The 13,460-nt window shown below is 35.8% G+C and overlaps 1 pseudogene; it reads right to left on the bottom strand.

Moving 5' to 3' along the window:
• Nucleotides 1-10,375: 10,375 nt before the first annotated feature.
• On the bottom strand, nucleotides 10,376-11,195 carry LOC131515475 (vimentin-like; annotated as a pseudogene).
• Between the last annotated feature and the right edge of the window lie 2,265 nt (nucleotides 11,196-13,460).

Below are 13,460 nucleotides of genomic sequence, written 5' to 3' on the forward strand. Positions count from 1 at the left end.
TGAGTAAAACCAGTGTCCCGAATTTTGGGGGGGATACTCTTATCTCATTTTCTTTGAGTGTTTGTATTATATGGCTTTGCTCTGCTATGTTATTTTAAGATATTTTCTCTGCAGAATGATTGTAATAGCAAGTTAGAAATTTTGTAACAGCTGCCTGTAGTTTATGATAATAGATGGAACTTTATGTAATTTCAGAAAAATTTCTACATCTGTAAAAATTTAGTTGAAAATTGCATGATATGAATTTAAGGTAACTTGGTACTTATAAATTAAAAGGGGTAAGACATTGAAATGTGGTGTGTGCCCAAATACCCATCAGCATTATATACAGGTGGGCAAGATGGAGAGAGAGATCTAATTTTTTTAATATGAAAAACTGACATATTAAAATTTTGTGTGAACAAGTGTATATTGGTTTTATTACTAAGTTCTTTAATTCTAAATTCTATACTGTTTTGTGGCAGCTATTTAAAATAAGAAGTGTATTTTTTCCTCAGGCTTTGCATTTGTATAATTTAACCTGGATAAGCAATCTCTTTCCTCCCTTCCTCTTGTCTAAATTATCTAGATAATTAGAAGAATGACTAATATACCTTCTGAATTGTTCAGATTGGTTAGAAGATTTTAAATTCACTGAATTATTCTCAACTTCACTTTTTGCTGGTATACCTTTTCTCTTTGTAATATCAATTAGATAAGACAACATGGATCATTAAGAGCCTCCTAAAATCCTTCTAATAATTCTGTAATGCAAGGACCATTTTCTCTTAAATGTTTCTAAGTAAGTAAAAAGGACTTCCCTTCTGAGAAAGAGAATGCCTAATTTTCTCTTAAATAATAATTGAAATCCTTAAATTAATGTACTGAAGATTGGTTGATTTTCTTTTCAAACTACACCATTTATCCTTATCTTTCAACTCAGATTTTCTGATGTGGCCAAGCCATCCTGCTGTATGTCCCCTTTGCACAAAACAAGTATCTTCAGCATTTAAATTTATGTAAGTGCTCCCACTGCATTTAGAGTAAAATCCAAGCCCATGCTCTGGTTATGGAGCTCCATGCAATTCATGCCTGCCTGCCTACTCTTCTCAGCTTGTACCACCCTCCTGGCCATTCAGGCCTTTCTATTCCCCACATCTGCCAAACTCATTGTCTCCTTTGGTCTCTTTGCATGGAATATCATTCTCTGACAACAATAATAGTTCTAATAGCTAACATTTATTTAATACTATATGCCAGGCACTCATAAATTTTGTATATGTATCAACTTATTTAAACTTCTAGCAGTCTGGATAGCTAGATATTATTCTGATTTTATAGATGAAAATAAACTAAACCACACAGAGATAAATATCTTTCCAAAGATATACATTTGGTACAGAGTTGAGAATGGAATTCAAACAGATGTTCCCAGCTTGAGAGTTTAACCAATATGTTATGTGATATTCACATGTGTAAAAATGCTGGATTATTTACATCTCAGCTTAAAAGTGATTTCCCCCCCGGAATTCCGTTCAGAACTAGTCATATTTTAGTCTTAGTCTTTAGTCTTATTTAATTTTAGTCTCTACATAAGTTATTATTTAGTCATTTTTTATTTGTTGATGTATTATTTGTCCCACTTTTAGTAACACATCAAAAATACAGGCACCACAAAAACAATATCTACCTTGTCTTCTGAGTCATATCTAGTATATAATTGGAACCCAATAAACATTTGTTGAATAAATGAACTAACAAACCTTCCCAATTCATGTCTTTCTCACCAGATTATGATATACATTAAACAAATGTGGTTGATTTTGTTTTGGGGGTTGAGGTGAGATGATAGGGAATATTTCCTAAATCATCATGTTTCTTTACACATTCTTGATTGTCATAAAGTATAATAGACCTATATAGTACATTTCCACTCCACGATTTTGAGTCTAAGGATTAAAGAGAGTTTTTGTACTTCATATTAAGGAGTATAATTTTAAATGTCATTTAGAATTATATTAATATTAATACATTTTGCGGCAAAAGTTCTTTTTGGAACTAATTTAATTAAGCATATTAAATTTCTTTATTGATTCTTTATAGTGTGAACAGTTTTATTTTTTACCATATATAGTTCACTAATATTTTTAATAAGATCAACAATTTAAAAATATAATTTCTGGGTCTCCTGGGTGGTTCAGTCGGTTAAGTGTCTGACTTCGGCTCAGATCGTGATCCCGTGCTTCATGGCTTTGAGCCCCAAATTGGGCTTTGTGCTGACAGCTTTGGAACCTGATTTCAGATTCTGTGTCTCCCTCTCTCGCTGCCCCTCCCCTGCTTGCATTCTGTCTCTCTGTTTCCCAAAAATAAATAAATATTAAAAAAAACCTTTTAAAAATAAAATACATAATTTATATATTTTTTGTTGTTATGATGTCAACTTTTCCCAATTCTGGTTTCTGCCACTAGGAGTATTTCAAGAAGTTCTTTCTATGACATAATTTTTCCTTGGATTGAATTTTACAGATCTAAATTTTACCAAAAACTTTATTATACCTTATGTTTGGTCAATAATAATGCTAATTTTTAATTTTTTCGTCATTGTCAACTTTATTTTTATCTTAAATTATGTTTTATATTGAATTATTTCTACCAGTAACACATAGCTAGGATTTAATGTAAATTCTAACCATCAGTGAAGAGTCTTGGCAAAGCAACCCTAGAAAACCTGAAGGGATGATAAATTCATAATAGCAGGCTAATTTGATGAGATTAAAATGCACATTCATCGGGGAGCCTGGGTGACTCAGTTGGTTGAGCTTCTGACTTCAGCTCAGGTCATGATCTCGCGGTTTGTGAGTTCGAACCCCACATTGGGCTCTACATTGACTGCTCCGAGCCTGGAGCCTGCTTCGGATTCTGTCTCCTTCTCTCTCTGCCCTTCCCCCACTCATGCTCTGTCTCTCTCTCTTTCTCTGTCAAAAATAAATAAACATTAAAAAACTTTTTAAAAATGCACGTTCATCTAATATCAACTAATTTTTCAAAGTAGTAAAGTTTCTAGTAATTACTCATTAATACAATTTTTATATTAAATGATACCTTGAACTTTAGTTAAGCCTTTTCTTCCTGCTAAACTAGTATTATTTCATTTATGAACCCTCAAAAATACAGTTAACAATTTAAGGGTTTTTTTTCCTTCAAATTATTTGGGTATATTATATCTGTTCCTATTTTATATACGTACATTTTAATACAGTGATTCTATATTATAATAAAATGTGAATAGAACAGTAAGCAAATTCCATGGAGTTTTATAAGAGCATTAATGAAAATATATGTAATCTATTATTAAAAACCAATACGAAGAATTCAATTATTAAAAGATTAATTTCATGCGAAATAACATGAAATACAAATGGAATCAGGTCTTGGGATTTTGTTTGTATCATTTTAATTATTAAGTCTTCTTTTTAAAAAAGTTTTTTTTTTTTTTTTTTGGGACAGAGAGAGACAGAGCATGAACGGGGGAGGGGCAGAGAGAGAGGGAGACACAGAATCGGAAACAGGCTCCAGGCTCCGAGCCATCAGCCCAAAGCCTGACGCGGGGCTGGAACTCACGGACCGCGAGATCGTGACCTGGCTGAAGTCGGACGCTTAACCGACTGCGCCACCCAGGTGCCCCATCTTTTTAAAAAAGTTTTAAGGGGAATGAACAAGTCTTAGTAAAAATTCCGTTACATAAATTTGAATTTAGAAGAGCAAATCTTTTGGAGTATAATTAAATATGACTACTCACGTGAAGTAGCCATTTAATTGAACAGCCTAAACTTGAGGGTGCAAACAGGAAACAGTATTTCTTTTCCCTCCTATCTTTACCACTGAGCATGAGAGGACAAATTTTCTTTACCCATCTTTCAATGACATCTTGGACATCTTGAGTGGATCCCATGGCTTTCTGGTCATTTTAAAGTGTATATATATATATATATATATATATATATATATAGTCCAGTTCCAATTTAATCCAATTTAAAAGTTCAAATTCATATTTTTTTCTCCCTAAATTTGAATGTGACTTTGGGCCAAGGATCAGTGGTGGTATCAGTGAGAGCTATTCTTTCCCTTCTCATTCTCTCCCTCTTCTGGGTCCACTTTTATCCAGGCATAGAGAGGAATAGTTTAGGGAAGAAAGCATACTCCCCTCACTGTTGATTTTCCTGCACCTTCTAAGCCCCCTTTAGAGTAGGCCTTTAAATGATGGTCTCTTAAGTGTCCCATGAGTTGGTTCTTTGGAGGCATGTTTGGGAAATTCTTCATTTCATCATTCACAAATAAAGGGAATTATTTTCTGACTTGATCTTTTCTGAACAATTTCTTAGTTTCACCTCTGTTTATTCCTTAACTCTTGCCAGGATCTCTTGGTGGAATACGAAACAAATAGCTAAATCCCGGTTACCTTCCATCTTGTTCACTTGTCCGTTATGAGGCACACATTTACTGCCACCCAAAGAAGTAAGAGTGCTTCATTGCATTGTTTCTATATACTGCCTCTTTCCTCTTCTCTGCCATATACTCAAATTCTCTACTCCTCCTACACTCTTCCCTCAATTAGAATGGACAGATGCAGAGTAACAACTCTGTTGAATAAACAGATGTTAAGTTGGGAAATTAAATGATTGTTTTTATTGTAGCTCAATTATGTATGTATGTAGTTCCAAGGAATCTCCGCAAATATCTCTGGTCTTTTTTTATTTGTAGTGGTAAGGAGTATAGAGGATTTCTGCCGCTATTTAATAGATCTTGTACAAAGTATCTGGTGACTTTTCTTAATTGGACCCAAATCCATAGTTTCTTTTGGTGGTTACAAAATTTTGGAATTAATTTGTTTTTTATAATTCCCAGCCCTGAGCACCTAAACTTTCTGTTATTAGAGAGTATGGTCGAATTGTCCTTATATTTGTCTCTTTCCTAAAAGGGAGATGTGCCAAAAAGCTCATTTAACTTTGAACTTTTTCACCTGACAATGAGATAAGAATTATATTCAATTATTCAATTAATTTTTACTTTTTTTATTAGGATCATGATGGATTTTGAGGTTTTTGTTTTTGTTTTGTTTTTCCCCCTTCGATAAAGAGTTTTTTTTTTTTATTTTTTTATTTGCTCTTTCTTTTTGTCCCCTTACCCCCTCAATGCATAGACAACTCTCTTTCAAGATTGGCTGTTTTTGCATTTAACACCTCTTATTTTGCATTTAACCCTTCCTCAGATGACAGTCTGTGATGGTTGGCAGATGTTACTTATGATCAATTCTTCAGAAACCCAAAAGAGTTTGAAGTGAGATCTAGCAAATTAACAGAGAAGAAAACATTTCTATTGTTTTTAAAATCATTAAAACTCTGTTGAAAAAGTTGGCACTTAAAAAAATTATTTAAGAAAAAACTGAAGACTTTTTATTTTTCTTTCTTTTTTAAAAAGTGTATTTATTTTGAGAGAGAGAGAGTGCAGGGGGATTGACTTTTCATTCTTTTTTTTTTTTTTTTTAATTTTTTTTTTTTTTAATGTTTATTTATTTTTGAGACAGAGCATGAACGGGGGAGGGTCAGAGAGAAGGAGACACAGAATCTGAAACAGGCTCCAGGCTCTGAGCTGTCAGCACAGAGCCCGACGTGGGGCTCGAACTCACGGACCGCGAGATCATGACCTGAGCCGAAGTTGGCCGCTTAACCGACTGAGCCACCCAGGCGCCCCGACTTTTCATTCTTAAAATGATACGTTCTTTATTTGCTCACTATTTAAGACGACAAATAAAAGTGATTTTTGTAAAAGTTGGGATTTATATTGAATAAAATGTTACCTAATATTTAAATATCAGCATGTATTTCATTTATAGTATATTTGGTACAAACTTTTAGTTAAGCATCTGATTGAGAATGAAAGTGGAAATGATTCCCCAATTAGTCCTACATTTTGTATAAGAGTTAGTGAAAAGTCTTATATTTTGTACAAAGCTAGGAAGCCAGGAAATTTTTAGACACTGAAATTGCAACATCTATTTGGATTCAAAGTTTGAAGAACAAATAATCTAAACATGATTATGTAAAATATATTGAGTTCAAAATAATAATTTATTATGCTTTGAGTAAGAAGTGCAACTGGTTTACCAGTTGTAAAGAGAACCAGGAAATCTGAACAGAGTCATTTTTGACAAAAAAAACCCAAAAAACAAAAAACAAAAAAACACCATAAGTACATTTTTGAGAGCAAGATGGAGTTGAACTTCAGTTTCTACAACAAAACACAAATGTATGCTTTATAAGAAATAATTTAGGGATTTCTTTGAACAAATTTGACATATTTTTTTCTTCTAAATAGACAAACAGCTTACATTTTAGTGGAGTATTTCACAAAATGGGCTTTAAGTACTGTCATGGTTTAGTAATGCAAAGTAAAAACAAGGAAAATCAGGCAAGTACTGTGTGCTTCCTGCATGCTATCTCATTTAATCCATCAATCATCTATCTGAATCTACATGGAAAATTTAAGCAAGTTTTCCAAAATCATAGCGCTATTATACGGCAAGGCCAGGATTAAATCAGAATCTGTCTGTCTTCCAGGAGAGTATTTTTCCCAAGAGGTTACATGGCCTCTCATGAAGTGAATGAATACAGCTTATGAAACAGGACAGATGTGAACCCTGAAGGAAGACCAGCTCTGGAACTCATGCAGAAGTGCCTCAGAACCTCCCAGAATGGCACTTTAGGAGACAGAGGCCAGGAAAAGATCACCAGAAAAATATTTTAGTATTGAATGTGTTTGATACCTTTGTCAGTTATTTCCATATGATTCTTAAATGAAGCCTAAAAAATCATAAAAAATAAGCCATTTTGAAGGAATCTAGGATAAAATCTTCAGAAAGATAAAGAAGAAACAGCAGCAAAGGTTCAACATCGTGTTGACCTCATTTATACTGCACAGTCAATCGAGTGATATATTCTGTGATTTTGGTAAATCTTCACCTAATATGTGTGCAGAGTTTCTAGCATCATGTCTTAGATTCTATAGATTTAAAGAAAGAATAAATAATTGTGTGTGTCTATAGGTCATTTATATGTAAATGTTGAGGTCATAAAAGAGGATATATTTTTTTTTAAATTCAATTTTTTATTTTGAGGAAGAGAGCACACGCAAGCAGGTAGAAGGACAGAGAGGAGAGAGAGAATCCCAAGCAGACTGTGCACTATGAGCGTGGAGCCCAGCACGGGGCTCGAACCCACAGATCATGAGAGCATGACCTGAGCTGAAGTCAAGAGTCAGACACTTAACCAACTGAGCCACCTAGGTGCGCCAAAAGAGTATTTCTTTTAAAGGATTTTACTGTGTTGCGCATCTTTCTCCATTCTTATTACTACTCACATGACCTAGGAGGATGGTGCATCTCTTTTAGTAATTTACTACTAAATAGACTCATCTTAAAAAATACAAAATATGACTTGTATCACTTCCTAAATAGAAATTGCTTTCTTGTCATTGGAAGATTTGTGAGTTGATATTTTAAAATTTCATACTAGTTTGTAGGGTGTCTGCCCTTATACTCATTTGACAAAATACAAATTGTATAGATATTGGCTCTGATGGCTGTGTTAATAGACATACAGTGACTAATAGCCCCAATATTTGTATTTTAAAGTAGGAAGGGTGGGGAAAAGAACACAATTGTAATAGTAAATTGAATTATAACTCAGTGAGGTTAATTTACACTTTAGTGATATACTAGTAATAAATGTAGCAAGATTCAATACAAGAGACAACATGCTAGGTCTTTACAATCTCTAATTTTACCTTTTTAGTCTTAAAAGCATTTCCACTGCATGATGAACAAATCTTTTATAATCTTGAAAAATATGTTACGATTTTTTATATTTCAAATTAAAATTTATGCAACTAAATTAATCTCCTCCCCAAAATCTGTTTCTAGTCCCTTTAATCTAATCACCCATCACTTAGAAGTCCCAGGGATTTTTTTCTTTTCCAAATTCATCCTTTATTTTTTTCTCTGCCTCTTTCATTATGTGTGTCAACATGCTTCCAAAGCAACCACTTCATTCACTCAATTCAGTGAAAAAAAGAAATCCATCAAGTCAGTTGCTAGGTTCCCTGTAGACAAAATATCCAGCTGATTGACTAGATGTTTCACTTAACAACTGTTTGTTTTGGCATTATTTAGATATAGCCTTTGTCTCCTTCTTTTCTCCCTTTAGTGAGTTTGCTCTAATTGCTTTTGTATTATCTTTTTTGGCATTCTTCTAGCTTCTTCCTTCCACTTTTGATTGTTTAAACAGTTCTATTTACAGTTGCATTCTTCGGTTGATCTGTATGATATGTGTTCTAAGAGGTTTAGCACAAAGTATATGGGCTGTTTATCTTGATATTCAGAGTCTGTGCTCAAATAACTTGAGTCAAAGTTTGATTTGGAATAAGATTCAAGGCCATGTATAATAGCTTTTTTTTTTCTCATATCTGAGCCAGCTTTCTAGTATTTTTAGAAAATACATGTGTGATAGCAGAGAGAAAATAATGTCAATTATCAAATAATCAGGTACTGATACTTTGCTTCTTCATAATTTCACTTTTATACTACTTCTCTTAGATTCCATGGTCCAGACATCATATTCTTCTGACAAAACCTGGTACCAATGAAACCCTTCATTCTGTATACTTTCTAAGTTCACCTAAACAACAAAACCTGGTCAAAGAAAAGCACACAAGTGCTCAAACTGGATTTAATTTAAATCTTTAAGAGACACTTCAACACTCCAGAAGACCACTAGACTTTTCTCAAAAATTCACATTCCAATTTTTTTATCCTTGAATGTTTAATAGAATCTTCCCTTTTAACATTCATATGATGATACCTCAAAACATTCAGAGAAAACAAATGTAATTTGATAAAAACAATACCACATTTCCACCACCAGTTATGAAAACTTATCTTGGTTTGCACCTGCTTGGTCTTCTATCCTGTTATGAAAAAGAAAGTGTCTCTGCTCCTCAGGCTAGCTCCTTCTGTTTGCCCTGGACCTCATCCTCTTTCTCCTCAAGGGCTTTACTCTAATGAATATATTGCCTAACCCCCCCCCCACCCCTACCCCACCCCCGCTTTCACCTGAATCACCAATTTCTCCCTCTCTGCAGAATTAGCCTATGCACATCTCGACATAACTCATCTTTAAATTAAAAAAAATTGTTTTAATGTTTAGTTATTTTTAGGAGAGAGAGAGAGGCAGAGAGAGACAGAGCATGAGTAGGGGAGGGGCAGAGAGAGAGGGAGACACAGACTCTGAAGCAGGCTCCGGCTCTGAGCTGTTAGCACAGAGCTACAAGCAGGGCCCGAACCCACGAACTGCCAGATCATGACCTGAGCCAAATGCTTAACTGAAGGAGGCATCCAGGTGTCCTGCTGACATCACTCATCTTTAAAAAACAAAAACAAGACCAAAACCTTATTTTTTGACCCCACATTCTTTTCCAACTACTGCTCTGGTATTCTCTGACAACACATCTCCTCAAAATGTAAACCTACTTTTGCTCTCTCCACTTTCTCACTTTCCATTCTCTTCAACCCATTCCAATGAGAAAATTTTTTCCTGGTTGTTGTTTGTTGGTTAGCTTTCCAAAGATCCATTGAAGCAAAAGCTGGATGGTCAGATACCTGATGGGAAAAAATATGCAGTTCCAGTGGTATTCAAAATATTTTTTAAAGGCTAGTATATAGCAAAAGGCTTCATAAATTAGACTGTGCTGTAAACTTTTTTTTTAACCTAAATCTTTAGGAGAATTGGTTCTTAAGAGCCAGAGCTTCTTTTTCTTCTACATCTATCCTCTGCTACTGAAAAACTGCATAAAGTTACCAGAAAGCTATTTCTTTAAGATATGGATTGCTTTTCTATTATTGCTGGAAATATATTGCTGTACTAAGTTGTGTGCAATTTTTATTGATATCATCATGATGGGGCAAAGGTTCATTGAAATCTTATCTCTAGTTTTAACCTTCTTAATCAGAAGTATCCATTTTGAGTGGCTGGCTGTCAACCAGAAGGAGTGAATCCAGAATGATTTTCCTTAGGTTCAGAGAAATTTGAAAAAGGCAGAGACACACTATTCTTGTCTTCTAGCAGCTTCCTATTAGGTGGCATTCTGAAAAACAAGGCTGTGTTGATATTCTGCAGGTCCAGATGTACAAGAAGGTGGCAGTCCACTTCTCCCTTCCTGTTCTGAATCTTATCCTGCAGGAGGCCAATAGTGTTTTCTATTTCATGCATCTGGACCTCCCTAGACTTAGTTCTTTAAAGCCAGACATTTTTCCAAGTGAGGGACTCAACCAATATCCTTTTGACTACTGATTCACCTGGTTCAGGGCATCATTGCTCTAATGTAGTGAGCAGTCTCACAGAGATCAGCAAACTTGGGCTTGTACCATTCTTCAATTTTCCAAAGGTTTTTTGCAACTACATTTTCATTCTGCTGCTGACTATCGGGGAGAGCAGATATGGGGTCAGGCTTGGAAACATCTATACCACTTTGCCCATGCGACTCCTGAATCTGAGCCTGTAGCTCATGGATTTCATCACTGTGCTGTTTCTCAAAGTCAGTCTCTTCTAGAAGGAGTCCACTTTGTGTTCAGGGTCAAAGATTGCCAAAGAAACATTGTCAACATCCTTTCTGAAAGTTTCTAGGGTGCTCTGAGCTTCTCTCTGGAGCATCTCCTCTTGCAGCTTCTTCTGGAGTTGCATGGTGTCCTTGGCCAGGTTGTCACACAGCACCTCAGTGTGGATCTTGTCTGTGGTAAACAGGTCCACCTAATGGCACAGCTCCTGAATCTCCTTCTTGCAGATGTCCCCAGGTGGGACTTACCTGGACCTTGCACTTGGAAAGCAGGACCTTATTCTGTTGCACTAGGGAGTGCACCTTGGTGCTGTAGGTTAGGTGATACAGTCATTCAGCTCCTGCAGCTCCATTTTCTCATTAGTGTGGGTATTTTTTGAATGCAGTGTTGATGGCATGTGGCCAAGGAGGGTATGGTGTGCATGCTGCCCCAGGGACAAGGCATGGGGGCTGCAGTTGGTGCTGGGGTGCAGAGCACTGCCCAGGCTGTATGTCTGGTGGAACATAGTCACCATGCTCTGTCTGGAGCTGACTCTGCTTGCAGTCAGAGGTCACTGCACTGAGGTCACTCAGTCCTCAAGTAGGACACTGAGGGTCACTGAGGTCCTCAAGTAGGACAAAGAACCTGATCTAGCGGATGTGGATGCAGGGAGTGGCAGTGCTGCCTGGCTCAGGAAGGAGAGGTAAGAAGAGTTAGGTGGGTGTGGGCAGTGGAATCACTGGTATAATCTCTGGCACAGAGACATCCAAGCAAGAGTGGCAGAGCTCCAGTAAAGCTTTTGTTTCCTTTTTCTTCCCTGAAACAGCTCTCACCAAGGTGACAAACTACTTATATCTTGCTAAAGCCAACAATTTTTTTGTCCATATCATCCTCACTTCCCGGAAGCGCCTGAAAAGGCTGACCACTGAAAACACTTGCCCCTCTCAAGGCGCCTGACATTCTTGGCTGCCCTCCCTCATGGTCCCTCCTCAGATAGCTTTACTGGCTCCTCCTCTGTCTAGCTCTAGATGTTGGAGTGCAGGTGAGCTCCACCATGTAGCTTCTCTGCCTCTCTGTGTAATCTTACCCTTTTCTGTGTCTTTAATTACTTACTTGTTCACATATTGATTCAAAAATTTTTTTTAATCTGAAATCTAGGTCTCTTTGACATCAAAAATCATCTACTAAATTGTCTCCCTTCAATCTCACCTGGGTCCCCAGATTGCTGACTCACCTGCAGATCTTGGGATTTGCCCACCTCCATAATTACATTACCCAATTCCTTATCATAAATTTCTCTCTCTCTCTCTCTCTCTCTCTCTCTCTCACATGTATACGACCTATTGGTAGTTTCCCTGGAGATCCCTGACTAATATATGCCCAAAGAGATTTCCTTGAATTCCCATAAAAGTTACATTATATTCCATTGTGTGTGTGTGTGTATGGCTGTTTTAATAGAGCTCAATATTGTAAAATAATTACAATCAATAGAATATTTTTCTGCTATATTTCTTGGCTAATGGATAAGATTCTTTCTTCACTGGATCTATTAACTTCAGAAATTTAAGCTGAATTAAAGAGAATTGGGGCGCCTGGGTGGCGCAGTCGGTTAAGCGTCCGACTTCAGCCAGGTCACGATCTCGCGGTCCGTGAGTTCGAGCCCCGCGTCAGGCTCTGGGCTGATGGCTCGGAGCCTGGAGCCTGTTTCCGATTCTGTGTCTCCCTCTCTCTCTGCCCCTCCCCCGTTCATGCTCTGTCTCTCTCTGTCCCAAAAATAAATAAAAAATGTTGAAAAAAAAAATTTAAAAAAAAAAAAAAAAAAGAGAATTGGCACTCATTTCAGGTTCAACACTGAACAATTTGTACTTGCTTTTTGGTGTTGGTGTCACAATGTATTGAAAACATAGTTTCTCACATAAATATGTAGATTTGGATTGTTATTTTTTCTGTTTTCCATAAATAATTATTCCATAATTTATTTTCCATGAATACTATTTCCATAAATAATTCTATTTAGGTAGGATTATTGATGAGGATGTCTTCTTCCTGATAGGTTCAGTGGCTGCATGATATTGTAGATTGACAGGGACTCAGGGAAAAGACAATTTTCTGGTGGTTAATGATGTTCTTTATTTTACCCATAATGTTATAATTTTCATCTCATGTAAATTGAAATAAATTTCAAACCATTCGTTCTCCTGATCAACCTTTAATCCAATGTTCAAATTCCATTTCAGCTAGCATATTTTGTAATGCACCGAGAAAAGCAACACATTCACAATTTTACCATGTAGTTTTTATTATATTTGTCTCAATATAATAGTATCTGCTAAGTAAGCCAACTGTATGTTATTTTTTATTATTGAGTTAAAAAAGGAATTCAATCTTTAATCAAAGATCAATTAAATGTCTAAATTATAAGCCTCCCATTATTTTCCCTAACTCTACAATAAAGAACCAAGTAATGGAGTGGTATAAAAGTTTATTAAAATATTTGACACTATCATCCAAAAAGTGTCACCTACTTGAGCGTGACATTTCTCTTACATGTAAAGCTGATTTGATTTCTTGAGTTATCAGTGTTTTTCCTATTGAGTACATTTTACTTTCCTGATTTTAAAACTGGTTTTTGTGGAAGCATAAACAGTTGGGAAATAAGTACTGGTTTGAGTATCCTTTTTATTGAGTTGTCTTTAACTTTTCTCTTTAATTGTGAAAAATTGTTTTAAATGCCCGTGACTGGATTTTAAATGTAGTTGCCAGAATGATGAGCTCTTAAAGACATTACTCAACTTTATTTAGTTAATAGTTGCATATTGTAAATTAAATCTGTACA

The sequence above is a fragment of the Neofelis nebulosa genome, chromosome 6 (genome assembly GCF_028018385.1).
Source record: "Neofelis nebulosa isolate mNeoNeb1 chromosome 6, mNeoNeb1.pri, whole genome shotgun sequence".
Taxonomy (NCBI): domain Eukaryota; kingdom Metazoa; phylum Chordata; class Mammalia; order Carnivora; family Felidae; genus Neofelis; species Neofelis nebulosa.